We start from the raw sequence: 12,976 nt of genomic DNA, 5'->3' as shown, positions 1-12,976 counted from the left end.
TGGCTAACTCAATCCCAGATATTGCTACAGCCTCTGTGTTTTTGTATTCCTGATATTATCCACGGACTTTATTGTTTTGAATGTTTTTTATCGGGGAACATTTAATTTTGTGCTTGGAATCGGTAATTGGTTCCACATGGAGACACCAGCACTACACATTCGTATTTTCTAGGGAGAAAGCTAGAGGAACTGTGGCAAACAAACATGATATTTCTGTTTGTATAGATGACATTTTATGCACTTGCCTAACGAAAAGACTTTGCTTTTCTCCAAAACCATTTTACTGTGATTTTCTCGGTCCATTGCATACGAATTCCACACCAGTTTGTCCGGATATGACTGGATGAAACAAGAAATATCCGGTTGTGTTTTGGCTAACTCAATCCAAAATATTGTGAAAGCCTCTGTGTTTGTGTTTTCTTGATATTATCGATGGACTTTATTGTTTTGAATGTTTTTTATCAGGGAACATTTAATTTTCTACCGTTGAAACACTCATTGGTTCATCAAGGGGACACCAGCTCCACACATTCGTATTTTCTAGATAGAAAGCTAGAGGAAGTTCGGCAAACAAACATGATATTTCTGTTTGTATAGATGACATTTTATGGACTTGCCTAAAGAAAAGAGTTTGCTTTTCTCCACAACCATTTTTACTGTGATTTTCTCGGTCCATTGCATACAAATTCCACACCAGTTTTTCCGGATATGATTCGATGAAACAGAAATATACTGTTGAGTTTTGGCTAACTCAATCCGAAACATGGTGAAAGGCTGTGTGTTTGTGTTTTCTGGATATTATTGATGGACTGTATTGTTTTGAATGTTTTTATCAGGCAACATTTAATTTTGCACCTCAGAAACACTAATTGCACTTGCCTAACTGAAAGACTTTGCTTTTCTCCAAAACCATTTTTACTGTGATTCTCTCTGTCCATTGCATACGAATTCCACACCAGTTTGTCCAGATATGACTGGATGAAACCGGAGCTATCCGGTTGTGTTTTGGCTAACTCAATCCCAGATATTGCTACAGCCTCTGTGTTTTTGTATTCCTGATATTATCCACGGACTTTATTGTTTTGAATGTTTTTTATCGGGGAACATTTAATTTTGTGCTTGGAATCGGTAATTGGTTCCACATGGAGACACCAGCACTACACATTCGTATTTTCTAGGGAGAAAGCTAGAGGAACTGTGGCAAACAAACATGATATTTCTGTTTGTATAGATGTCATATTATGCACTTGCCTAACGAAAATACTTTGCTTTTCTCCAAAACCATTTTACTGTGATTTTCTCGGTCCATTGCATACGAATTCCACACCAGTTTGTCCGGATATGACTGGATGAAACAAGAAATATCCGGTTGTGTTTTGGCTAACTCAATCCAAAATATTGTGAAAGCCTCTGTGTTTGTGTTTTCTTGATATTATCGATGGACTTTATTGTTTTGAATGTTTTTTATCAGGGAACATTTAATTTTCTACCGTTGAAACACTCATTGGTTCATCAAGGGGACACCAGCTCCACACATTCGTATTTTCTAGATAGAAAGCTAGAGGAAGTTCGGCAAACAAACATGATATTTCTGTTTGTATAGATGACATTTTATGGACTTGCCTAAAGAAAAGAGTTTGCTTTTCTCCACAACCATTTTTACTGTGATTTTCTCGGTCCATTGCATACAAATTCCACACCAGTTTTTCCGGATATGATTCGATGAAACAGAAATATACTGTTGAGTTTTGGCTAACTCAATCCGAAACATGGTGAAAGCCTGTGTGTTTGTGTTTTCTGGATATTATTGATGGACTGTATTGTTTTGAATGTTTTTATCAGGCAACATTTAATTTTGCACCTCAGAAACACTAATTGCACTTGCCTAACGAAAAGACTTTGCTTTTCTCCAAAACCATTTTTACTGTGATTCTCTCTGTCCATTGCATACGAATTCCACACCAGTTTGTCCAGATATGACTGGATGAAACCGGAACTATCCGGTTGTGTTTTGGCTAACTCAATCCCAGATATTGCTACAGCCTCTGTGTTTTTGTATTCCTGATATTATCCACGGACTTTATTGTTTTGAATGTTTTTTATCGGGGAACATTTAATTTTGTGCTTGGAATCGGTAATTGGTTCCACATGGAGACACCAGCACTACACATTCGTATTTTCTAGGGAGAAAGCTAGAGGAACTGTGGCAAACAAACATGATATTTCTGTTTGTATAGATGTCATATTATGCACTTGCCTAACGAAAATACTTTGCTTTTCTCCAAAACCATTTTACTGTGATTTTCTCGGTCCATTGCATACGAATTCCACACCAGTTTGTCCGGATATGACTGGATGAAACAAGAAATATCCGGTTGTGTTTTGGCTAACTCAATCCAAAATATTGTGAAAGCCTCTGTGTTTGTGTTTTCTTGATATTATCGATGGACTTTATTGTTTTGAATGTTTTTTATCAGGGAACATTTAATTTTCTACCGTTGAAACACTCATTGGTTCATCAAGGGGACACCAGCTCCACACATTCGTATTTTCTAGATAGAAAGCTAGAGGAAGTTCGGCAAACAAACATGATATTTCTGTTTGTATAGATGACATTTTATGGACTTGCCTAAAGAAAAGAGTTTGCTTTTCTCCACAACCATTTTTACTGTGATTTTCTCGGTCCATTGCATACAAATTCCACACCAGTTTGTCCAGATATGACTGGATGAAACCGGAAATATCCGGTTGTGTTTTGGCTAACTCAATGCCAGATATTGCTACAACCTCTGTGTTTTTGTATTCCTGATATTTTCCACGGACTTTATTGTTTTGAATGTTTTTTATCAGGGAACATTTAATTTTGTGCTTGGAATCGGTAATTGGTTCCACATGGAGACACCAGCGCTACACATTCGTATTTTCTAGGGAGAAAGCTACTGGGACTGCGGCAAACAAACATGATATATCTGTTTGTATAGATGACATTTCATGCACTTGCCTAACGAAAAGACTTTGCTTTTCTCCAAAACCATTTTTACTGTGATTTTCTCAGTGCATTGCATAGAAATTACACACCACTTTGTCCGGATATGACCTTAATGAAAGTGAAAAAGTATCCGGATTTGTTTTGGCTAACTCAATCCCAGCTATTAATACAGCCTCAGTGTGTGTGTTTTCTGGATATTATCAACGGACTTTATTGTTTTGAATGTTTTTTATCGGAGAACATTTTATTTTAAGCTTGGATACAGTAATTGGTTCCACATGGAGACACCAGCTCTACACATTCGTATTTCTAGGGAGAAAGCTAGAGGAACTGTGACAAATAAACATGATATTTCTGTTTGTATTGATGACATTTTATGCACTTGCCTAACGAAAAGACTTTGCTCTTCTCCAAAATCATTTTTACTGTGATTTTCTCAATCCATTGCATACGAATTCCACACCAGTTTGTCCGGATATGATTCGATGAAACAGAAATATACTGTTGAGTTTTGGCTAACTCAATCCGAAACATGGTGAAAGCCTGTGTGTTTGTGTTTTCTGGATATTATTGATGGACTGTATTGTTTTGAATGTTTTTATCAGGCAACATTTAATTTTGCACCTCAGAAACACTAATTGCACTTGCCTAACGAAAAGACTTTGCTTTTCTCCAAAACCATTTTTACTGTGATTTTCTCAGTGCATTGCATAGAAATTACACACCACTTTGTCTGGATATGACCTTAATGAAAGTGAAAAAGTATCCGGATTTGTTTTGGCTAACTCAATCCCAGCTATTAATACAGCCTCAGTGTGTGTGTTTTCTGGATATTATCCACGGACTTTATTGTTTTGAATGTTTTTTATCGGAGAACATTTTTTTTTAAGCTTGGATACAGTAATTGGTTCCACATGGAGACACCAGCTCTACACATTCGTATTTCTAGGGAGAAAGCTAGAGGAACTGTGACAAATAAACATGATATTTCTGTTTGTATTGATGACATTTTATGCACTTGCCTAACGAAAAGAGTTTGCTCTTCTCCAAAGTCATTTTTACTGTGGTTTTCTCAATCCATTGCATACGAATTCCACACCAGTTTGTCCGGATATGATTCGATGAAACAGAAATATGCTGTTGAGTTTTGGCTAACTCAATCCAAAACATTGTGAAAGCCTGTGTGTTTGTGTTTTCTGGATATTATTGATGGACTGTATTGTTTTGAATGTTTTTATCAGGCAACATTTAATTTTGCACCTCAGAAACACTAATTGCACTTGCCTAACGAAAAGACTTTGCTTTTCTCCAAAACCATTTCTACTGTGATTCTCTCGGTCCATTGCATACGAATTCCACACCAGTTTGTCCAGATATGACTGGATGAAACCGGAAATATCCGGTTGTGTTTTGGCTAACTCAATCCCAGATATTGCTACAGCCTCTGTGTTTTTGTATTCCTGATATTATCCACGGACTTTATTGTTTTGAATGTTTTTTATCGGGGAACATTTAATTTTGTGCTTGGAATCGGTAATTGGTTCCACATGGAGACACCAGCACTACACATTCGTATTTTCTAGGGAGAAAGCTAGAGGAACTGTGGCAAACAAACATGATATTTCTGTTTGTATAGATGACATTTTATGCACTTGCCTAACGAAAAGACTTTGCTTTTCTCCAAAACCATTTTACTGTGATTTTCTCGGTCCATTGCATACGAATTCCACACCAGTTTGTCCGGATATGACTGGATGAAACAAGAAATATCCGGTTGTGTTTTGGCTAACTCAATCCAAAATATTGTGAAAGCCACTGTGTTTGTGTTTTCTTGATATTATCGATGGACTTTATTGTTTTGAATGTTTTTTATCAGGGAACATTTAATTTTCTACCGTTGAAACACTCATTGGTTCATCAAGGGGACACCAGCTCCACACATTCGTATTTTCTAGATAGAAAGCTAGAGGAAGTTCGGCAAACAAGCATGATATTTCTGTTTGTATAGATGACATTTTATGCACTTGCCTAAAGAAAAGAGTTTGCTTTTCTCCACAACCATTTTTACTGTGATTTTCTCGGTCCATTGCATACAAATTCCACACCAGTTTTTCCGGATATGATTCGATGAAACAGAAATATACTGTTGAGTTTTGGCTAACTCAATCCGAAACATGGTGAAAGCCTGTGTGTTTGTGTTTTCTGGATATTATTGATGGACTGTATTGTTTTGAATGTTTTTATCAGGCAACATTTAATTTTGCACCTCAGAAACACTAATTGCACTTGCCTAACGAAAAGACTTTGCTTTTCTCCAAAACCATTTTTACTGTGATTCTCTCTGTCCATTGCATACGAATTCCACACCAGTTTGTCCAGATATGACTGGATGAAACCGGAAATATCCGGTTGTGTTTTGGCTAACTCAATCCCAGATATTGCTACAGCCTCTGTGTTTTTGTATTCCTGATATTATCCACGGACTTTATTGTTTTGAATGTTTTTTATCGGGGAACATTTAATTTTGTGCTTGGAATCGGTAATTGGTTCCACATGGAGACACCAGCACTACACATTCGTATTTTCTAGGGAGAAAGCTAGAGGAACTGTGGCAAACAAACATGATATTTCTGTTTGTATAGATGTCATATTATGCACTTGCCTAACGAAAATACTTTGCTTTTCTCCAAAACCATTTTACTGTGATTTTCTCGGTCCATTGCATACGAATTCCACACCAGTTTGTCCAGATATGACTGGATGAAACAAGAAATATCCGGTTGTGTTTTGGCTAACTCAATCCAAAATATTGTGAAAGCCTCTGTGTTTGTGTTTTCTTGATATTATCGATGGACTTTATTGTTTTGAATGTTTTTTATCAGGGAACATTTAATTTTCTACCGTTGAAACACTCATTGGTTCATCAAGGGGACACCAGCTCCACACATTCGTATTTTCTAGATAGAAAGCTAGAGGAAGTTCGGCAAACAAACATGATATTTCTGTTTGTATAGATGACATTTTATGGACTTGCCTAAAGAAAAGAGTTTGCTTTTCTCCACAACCATTTTTACTGTGATTTTCTCGGTCCATTGCATACAAATTCCACACCAGTTTGTCCAGATATGACTGGATGAAACCGGAAATATCCGGTTGTGTTTTGGCTAACTCAATGCCAGATATTGCTACAGCCTCTGTGTTTTTGTATTCCTGATATTTTCCACGGACTTTATTGTTTTGAATGTTTTTTATCAGGGAACATTTAATTTTGTGCTTGGAATCACTAATTGGTTCCACATGGAGACACCAGCGCTACACATTCGTATTTTCTAGGGAGAAAGCTACTGGGACTGCGGCAAACAAAAATGATATATCTGTTTGTATAGATGACATTTCATGCACTTGCCTAACGAAAAGACTTTGCTTTTCTCCAAAACCATTTTTACTGTGATTTTCTCAGTGCATTGCATAGAAATTACACACCACTTTGTCCGGATATGACCTTAATGAAAGTGAAAAAGTATCCGGATTTGTTTTGGCTAACTCAATCCCAGCTATTAATACAGCCTCAGTGTGTGTGTTTTCTGGATATTATCAACGGACTTCATTGTTTTGAATGTTTTTTATCGGAGAACATTTTATTTTAAGCTTGGATACAGTAATTGGTTCCACATGGAGACACCAGCTCTACACATTCGTATTTCTAGGGAGAAAGCTAGAGGAACTGTGACAAATAAACATGATATTTCTGTTTGTATTGATGACATTTTATGCACTTGCCTAACGAAAAGACTTTGCTCTTCTCCAAAATCATTTTTACTGTGATTTTCTCAATCCATTGCATACGAATTCCACACCAGTTTGTCCGGATATGATTCGATGAAACAGAAATATACTGTTGAGTTTTGGCTAACTCAATCCGAAACATGGTGAAAGCCTGTGTATTTGTGTTTTCTGGATATTATTGATGGACTGTATTGTTTTGAATGTTTTTATCAGGCAACATTTAATTTTGCACCTCAGAAACACTAATTGCACTTGCCTAACGAAAAGACTTTGCTTTTCTCCAAAACCATTTTTACTGTGATTTTCTCAGTGCATTGCATAAGAATTCCACACCAGTTTGTCCAGATATGACTGGATGAAACCGGAACTATCCGGTTGTGTTTTGGCTAACTCAATCCCAGATATTGCTACAGCCTCTGTGTTTTTGTATTCCTGATATTATCCACGGACTTTATTGTTTTGAATGTTTTTTTATCGGGGAACATTTAATTTTGTGCTTGGAATCGGTAATTGGTTCCACATGGAGACACCAGCACTACACATTCGTATTTTCTAGGGAGAAAGCTAGAGGAACTGTGGCAAACAAACATGATATTTCTGTTTGTATTGATGACATTTTATGCACTTGCCTAACGAAAAGACTTTGCTTTTCTCCAAAACCATTTTACTGTGATTTTCTCGGTCCATTGCATACGAATTCCACACCAGTTTGTCCGGATATGATTCGATGAAACAGAAATATACTGTTGAGTTTTGGCTAACTCAATCCGAAACATGGTGAAAGCCTGTGTATTTGTGTTTTCTGGATATTATTGATGGACTGTATTGTTTTGAATGTTTTTATCAGGCAACATTTAATTTTGCACCTCAGAAACACTAATTGCACTTGCCTAACGAAAAGACTTTGCTTTTCTCCAAAACCATTTTTACTGTGATTTTCTCAGTGCATTGCATAGAAATTACACACCACTTTGTCCGGATATGACCTTAATGAAAGTGAAAAAGTATCCGGATTTGTTTTGGCTAACTCAATCCCAGCTATTAATACAGCCTCAGTGTGTGTGTTTTCTGGATATTATCCACGGACTTTATTGTTTTGAATGTTTTTTATCGGAGAACATTTTTTTTAAGCTTGGATACAGTAATTGGTTCCACATGGAGACACCAGCTCTACACATTCGTATTTCTAGGGAGAAAGCTAGAGGAACTGTGACAAATAAACATGATATTTCTGTTTGTATTGATGACATTTTATGCACTTGCCTAACGAAAAGACTTTGCTCTTCTCCAAAGTCATTTTTACTGTGGTTTTCTCAATCCATTGCATACGAATTCCACACCAGTTTGTCCGGATATGATTCGATGAAACAGAAATATGCTGTTGAGTTTTGGCTAACTCAATCCGAAACATTGTGAAAGCCTGTGTGTTTGTGTTTTCTGGATATTATTGATGGACTGTATTGTTTTGAATGTTTTTATCAGGCAACATTTAATTTTGCACCTCAGAAACACTAATTGCACTTGCCTAACGAAAAGACTTTGCTTTTCTCCAAAACCATTTCTACTGTGATTCTCTCGGTCCATTGCATACGAATTCCACACCAGTTTGTCCAGATATGACTGGATGAAACCGGAAATATCCGGTTGTGTTTTGGCTAACTCAATCCCAGATATTGCTACAGCCTCTGTGTTTTTGTATTCCTGATATTATCCACGGACTTTATTGTTTTGAATGTTTTTTATCGGGGAACATTTAATTTTGTGCTTGGAATCGGTAATTGGTTCCACATGGAGACACCAGCACTACACGTTCGTATTTTCTAGGGAGAAAGCTAGAGGAACTGTGGCAAACAAACATGATATTTCTGTTTGTATAGATGACATTTTATGCACTTGCCTAACGAAAAGACTTTGCTTTTCTCCAAAACCATTTTACTGTGATTTTCTCGGTCCATTGCATACGAATTCCACACCAGTTTGTCCGGATATGACTGGATGAAACAAGAAATATCCGGTTGTGTTTTGGCTAACTCAATCCAAAATATTGTGAAAGCCTCTGTGTTTGTGTTTTCTTGATATTATCGATGGACTTTATTGTTTTGAATGTTTTTTATCAGGGAACATTTAATTTTCTACCGTTGAAACACTCATTGGTTCATCAAGGGGACACCAGCTCCACACATTCGTATTTTCTAGATAGAAAGCTAGAGGAAGTTCGGCAAACAAACATGATATTTCTGTTTGTATAGATGACATTTTATGGACTTGCCTAAAGAAAAGAGTTTGCTTTTCTCCACAACCATTTTTACTGTGATTTTCTCGGTCCATTGCATACAAATTCCACACCAGTTTGTCCGGATATGATTCGATGAAACAGAAATATACTGTTGAGTTTTGGCTAACTCAATCCGAAACATGGTGAAAGCCTGTGTGTTTGTGTTTTCTGGATATTATTGATGGACTGTATTGTTTTGAATGTTTTTATCAGGCAACATTTAATTTTGCACCTCAGAAACACTAATTGCACTTGCCTAACGAAAAGACTTTGCTTTTCTCCAAAACCATTTTTACTGTGATTCTCTCGGTCCATTGCATACGAATTCCACACCAGTTTGTCCAGATATGACTGGATGAAACCGGAAATATCCGGTTGTGTTTTGGCTAACTCAATCCCAGATATTGCTACAGCCTCTGTGTTTTTGTATTCCTGATATTATCCACGGACTTTATTGTTTTGAATGTTTTTTTATCGGGGAACATTTAATTTTGTGCTTGGAATCGGTAATTGGTTCCACATGGAGACACCAGCACTACACATTCGTATTTTCTAGGGAGAAAGCTAGAGGAACTGTGGCAAACAAACATGATATTTCTGTTTGTATAGATGACATTTTATGCACTTGCCTAACGAAAAGACTTTGCTTTTCTCCAAAACCATTTTACTGTGATTTTCTCGGTCCATTGCATACGAATTCCACACCAGTTTGTCCGGATATGACTGGATGAAACAAGAAATATCCGGTTGTGTTTTGGCTAACTCAATCCAAAATATTGTGAAAGCCTCTGTGTTTGTGTTTTCTTGATATTATCGATGGACTTTATTGTTTTGAATGTTTTTTATCAGGGAACATCTAATTTTCTACCGTTGAAACACTCATTGGTTCATCAAGGGGACACCAGCTCCACACATTCGTATTTTCTAGATAGAAAGCTAGAGGAAGTTCGGCAAACAAACATGATATTTCTGTTTGTATAGATGACATTTTATGGACTTGCCTAAAGAAAAGAGTTTGCTTTTCTCCACAACCATTTTTACTGTGATTTTCTCGGTCCATTGCATACAAATTCCACACCAGTTTGTCCAGATATGACTGGATGAAACCGGAAATATCTGGTTGTGTTTTGGCTAACTCAATGCCAGATATTGCTACAGCCTCTGTGTTTTTGTATTCCTGATATTTTCCACGGACTTTATTGTTTTGAATGTTTTTTATCAGGGAACATTTAATTTTGTGCTTGGAATCACTAATTGGTTCCACATGGAGACACCAGCGCTACACATTCGTATTTTCTAGGGAGAAAGCTACTGGGACTGCGGCAAACAAACATGATATATCTGTTTGTATAGATGACATTTCATGCACTTGCCTAACGAAAAGACTTTGCTTTTCTCCAAAACCATTTTTACTGTGATTTTCTCAGTGCATTGCATAGAAATTACACACCACTTTGTCCGGATATGACCTTAATGAAAGTGAAAAAGTATCCGGATTTGTTTTGGCTAACTCAATCCCAGCTATTAATACAGCCTCAGTGTGTGTGTTTTCTGGATATTATCAACGGACTTCATTGTTTTGAATGTTTTTTATCGGAGAACATTTTATTTTAAGCTTGGATACAGTAATTGGTTCCACATGGAGACACCAGCTCTACACATTCGTATTTCTAGGGAGAAAGCTAGAGGAACTGTGACAAATAAACATGATATTTCTGTTTGTATTGATGACATTTTATGCACTTGCCTAACGAAAAGACTTTCCTCTTCTCCAAAATCATTTTTACTGTGATTTTCTCAATCCATTGCATACGAATTCCACACCAGTTTGTCCGGATATGATTCGATGAAACAGAAATATACTGTTGAGTTTTGGCTAACTCAATCCGAAACATGGTGAAAGCCTGTGTATTTGTGTTTTCTGGATATTATTGATGGACTGTATTGTTTTGAATGTTTTTATCAGGCAACATTTAATTTTGCACCTCAGAAACACTAATTGCACTTGCCTAACGAAAAGACTTTGCTTTTCTCCAAAACCATTTTTACTGTGATTTTTTCAGTGCATTGCATAAGAATTCCACACCAGTTTGTCCAGATATGACTGGATGAAACCGGAACTATCCGGTTGTGTTTTGGCTAACTCAATCCCAGATATTGCTACAGCCTCTGTGTTTTTGTATTCCTGATATTATCCACGGACTTTATTGTTTTGAATGTTTTTTTATCGGGGAACATTTAATTTTGTGCTTGGAATCGGTAATTGGTTCCACATGGAGACACCAGCACTACACATTCGTATTTTCTAGGGAGAAAGCTAGAGGAACTGTGGCAAACAAACATGATATTTCTGTTTGTATTGATGACATTTTATGCACTTGCCTAACGAAAAGACTTTGCTTTTCTCCAAAACCATTTTACTGTGATTTTCTCGGTCCATTGCATACGAATTCCACACCAGTTTGTCCGGATATGATTCGATGAAACAGAAATATACTGTTGAGTTTTGGCTAACTCAATCCGAAACATGGTGAAAGCCTGTGTATTTGTGTTTTCTGGATATTATTGATGGACTGTATTGTTTTGAATGTTTTTATCAGGCAACATTTAATTTTGCACCTCAGAAACACTAATTGCACTTGCCTAACGAAAAGACTTTGCTTTTCTCCAAAACCATTTTTACTGTGATTTTCTCAGTGCATTGCATAGAAATTACACACCACTTTGTCCGGATATGACCTTAATGAAAGTGAAAAAGTATCCGGATTTGTTTTGGCTAACTCAATCCCAGCTATTAATACAGCCTCAGTGTGTGTGTTTTCTGGATATTATCCACGGACTTTATTGTTTTGAATGTTTTTTATCGGAGAACATTTTTTTTAAGCTTGGATACAGTAATTGGTTCCACATGGAGACACCAGCTCTACACATTCGTATTTCTAGGGAGAAAGCTAGAGGAACTGTGACAAATAAACATGATATTTCTGTTTGTATTGATGACATTTTATGCACTTGCCTAACGAAAAGACTTTGCTCTTCTCCAAAGTCATTTTTACTGTGGTTTTCTCAATCCATTGCATACGAATTCCACACCAGTTTGTCCGGATATGATTCGATGAAACAGAAATATGCTGTTGAGTTTTGGCTAACTCAATCCGAAACATTGTGAAAGCCTGTGTGTTTGTGTTTTCTGGATATTATTGATGGACTGTATTGTTTTGAATGTTTTTATCAGGCAACATTTAATTTTGCACCTCAGAAACACTAATTGCACTTGCCTAACGAAAAGACTTTGCTTTTCTCCAAAACCATTTCTACTGTGATTCTCTCGGTCCATTGCATACGAATTCCACACCAGTTTGTCCAGATATGACTGGATGAAACCGGAAATATCCGGTTGTGTTTTGGCTAACTCAATCCCAGATATTGCTACAGCCTCTGTGTTTTTGTATTCCTGATATTATCCACGGACTTTATTGTTTTGAATGTTTTTTATCGGGGAACATTTAATTTTGTGCTTGGAATCGGTAATTGGTTCCACATGGAGACACCAGCACTACACGTTCGTATTTTCTAGGGAGAAAGCTAGAGGAACTGTGGCAAACAAACATGATATTTCTGTTTGTATAGATGACATTTTATGCACTTGCCTAACGAAAAGACTTTGCTTTTCTCCAAAACCATTTTACTGTGATTTTCTCGGTCCATTGCATACGAATTCCACACCAGTTTGTCCGGATATGACTGGATGAAACAAGAAATATCCGGTTGTGTTTTGGCTAACTCAATCCAAAATATTGTGAAAGCCTCTGTGTTTGTGTTTTCTTGATATTATCGATGGACTTTATTGTTTTGAATGTTTTTTATCAGGGAACATTTAATTTTCTACCGTTGAAACACTCATTGGTTCATCAAGGGGACACCAG

This window comes from Lepus europaeus, chromosome 11 (assembly GCF_033115175.1).
Source record: "Lepus europaeus isolate LE1 chromosome 11, mLepTim1.pri, whole genome shotgun sequence".
In the NCBI taxonomy this organism is placed as follows: domain Eukaryota; kingdom Metazoa; phylum Chordata; class Mammalia; order Lagomorpha; family Leporidae; genus Lepus; species Lepus europaeus.
This window is presented reverse-complemented; position numbering follows the sequence as displayed.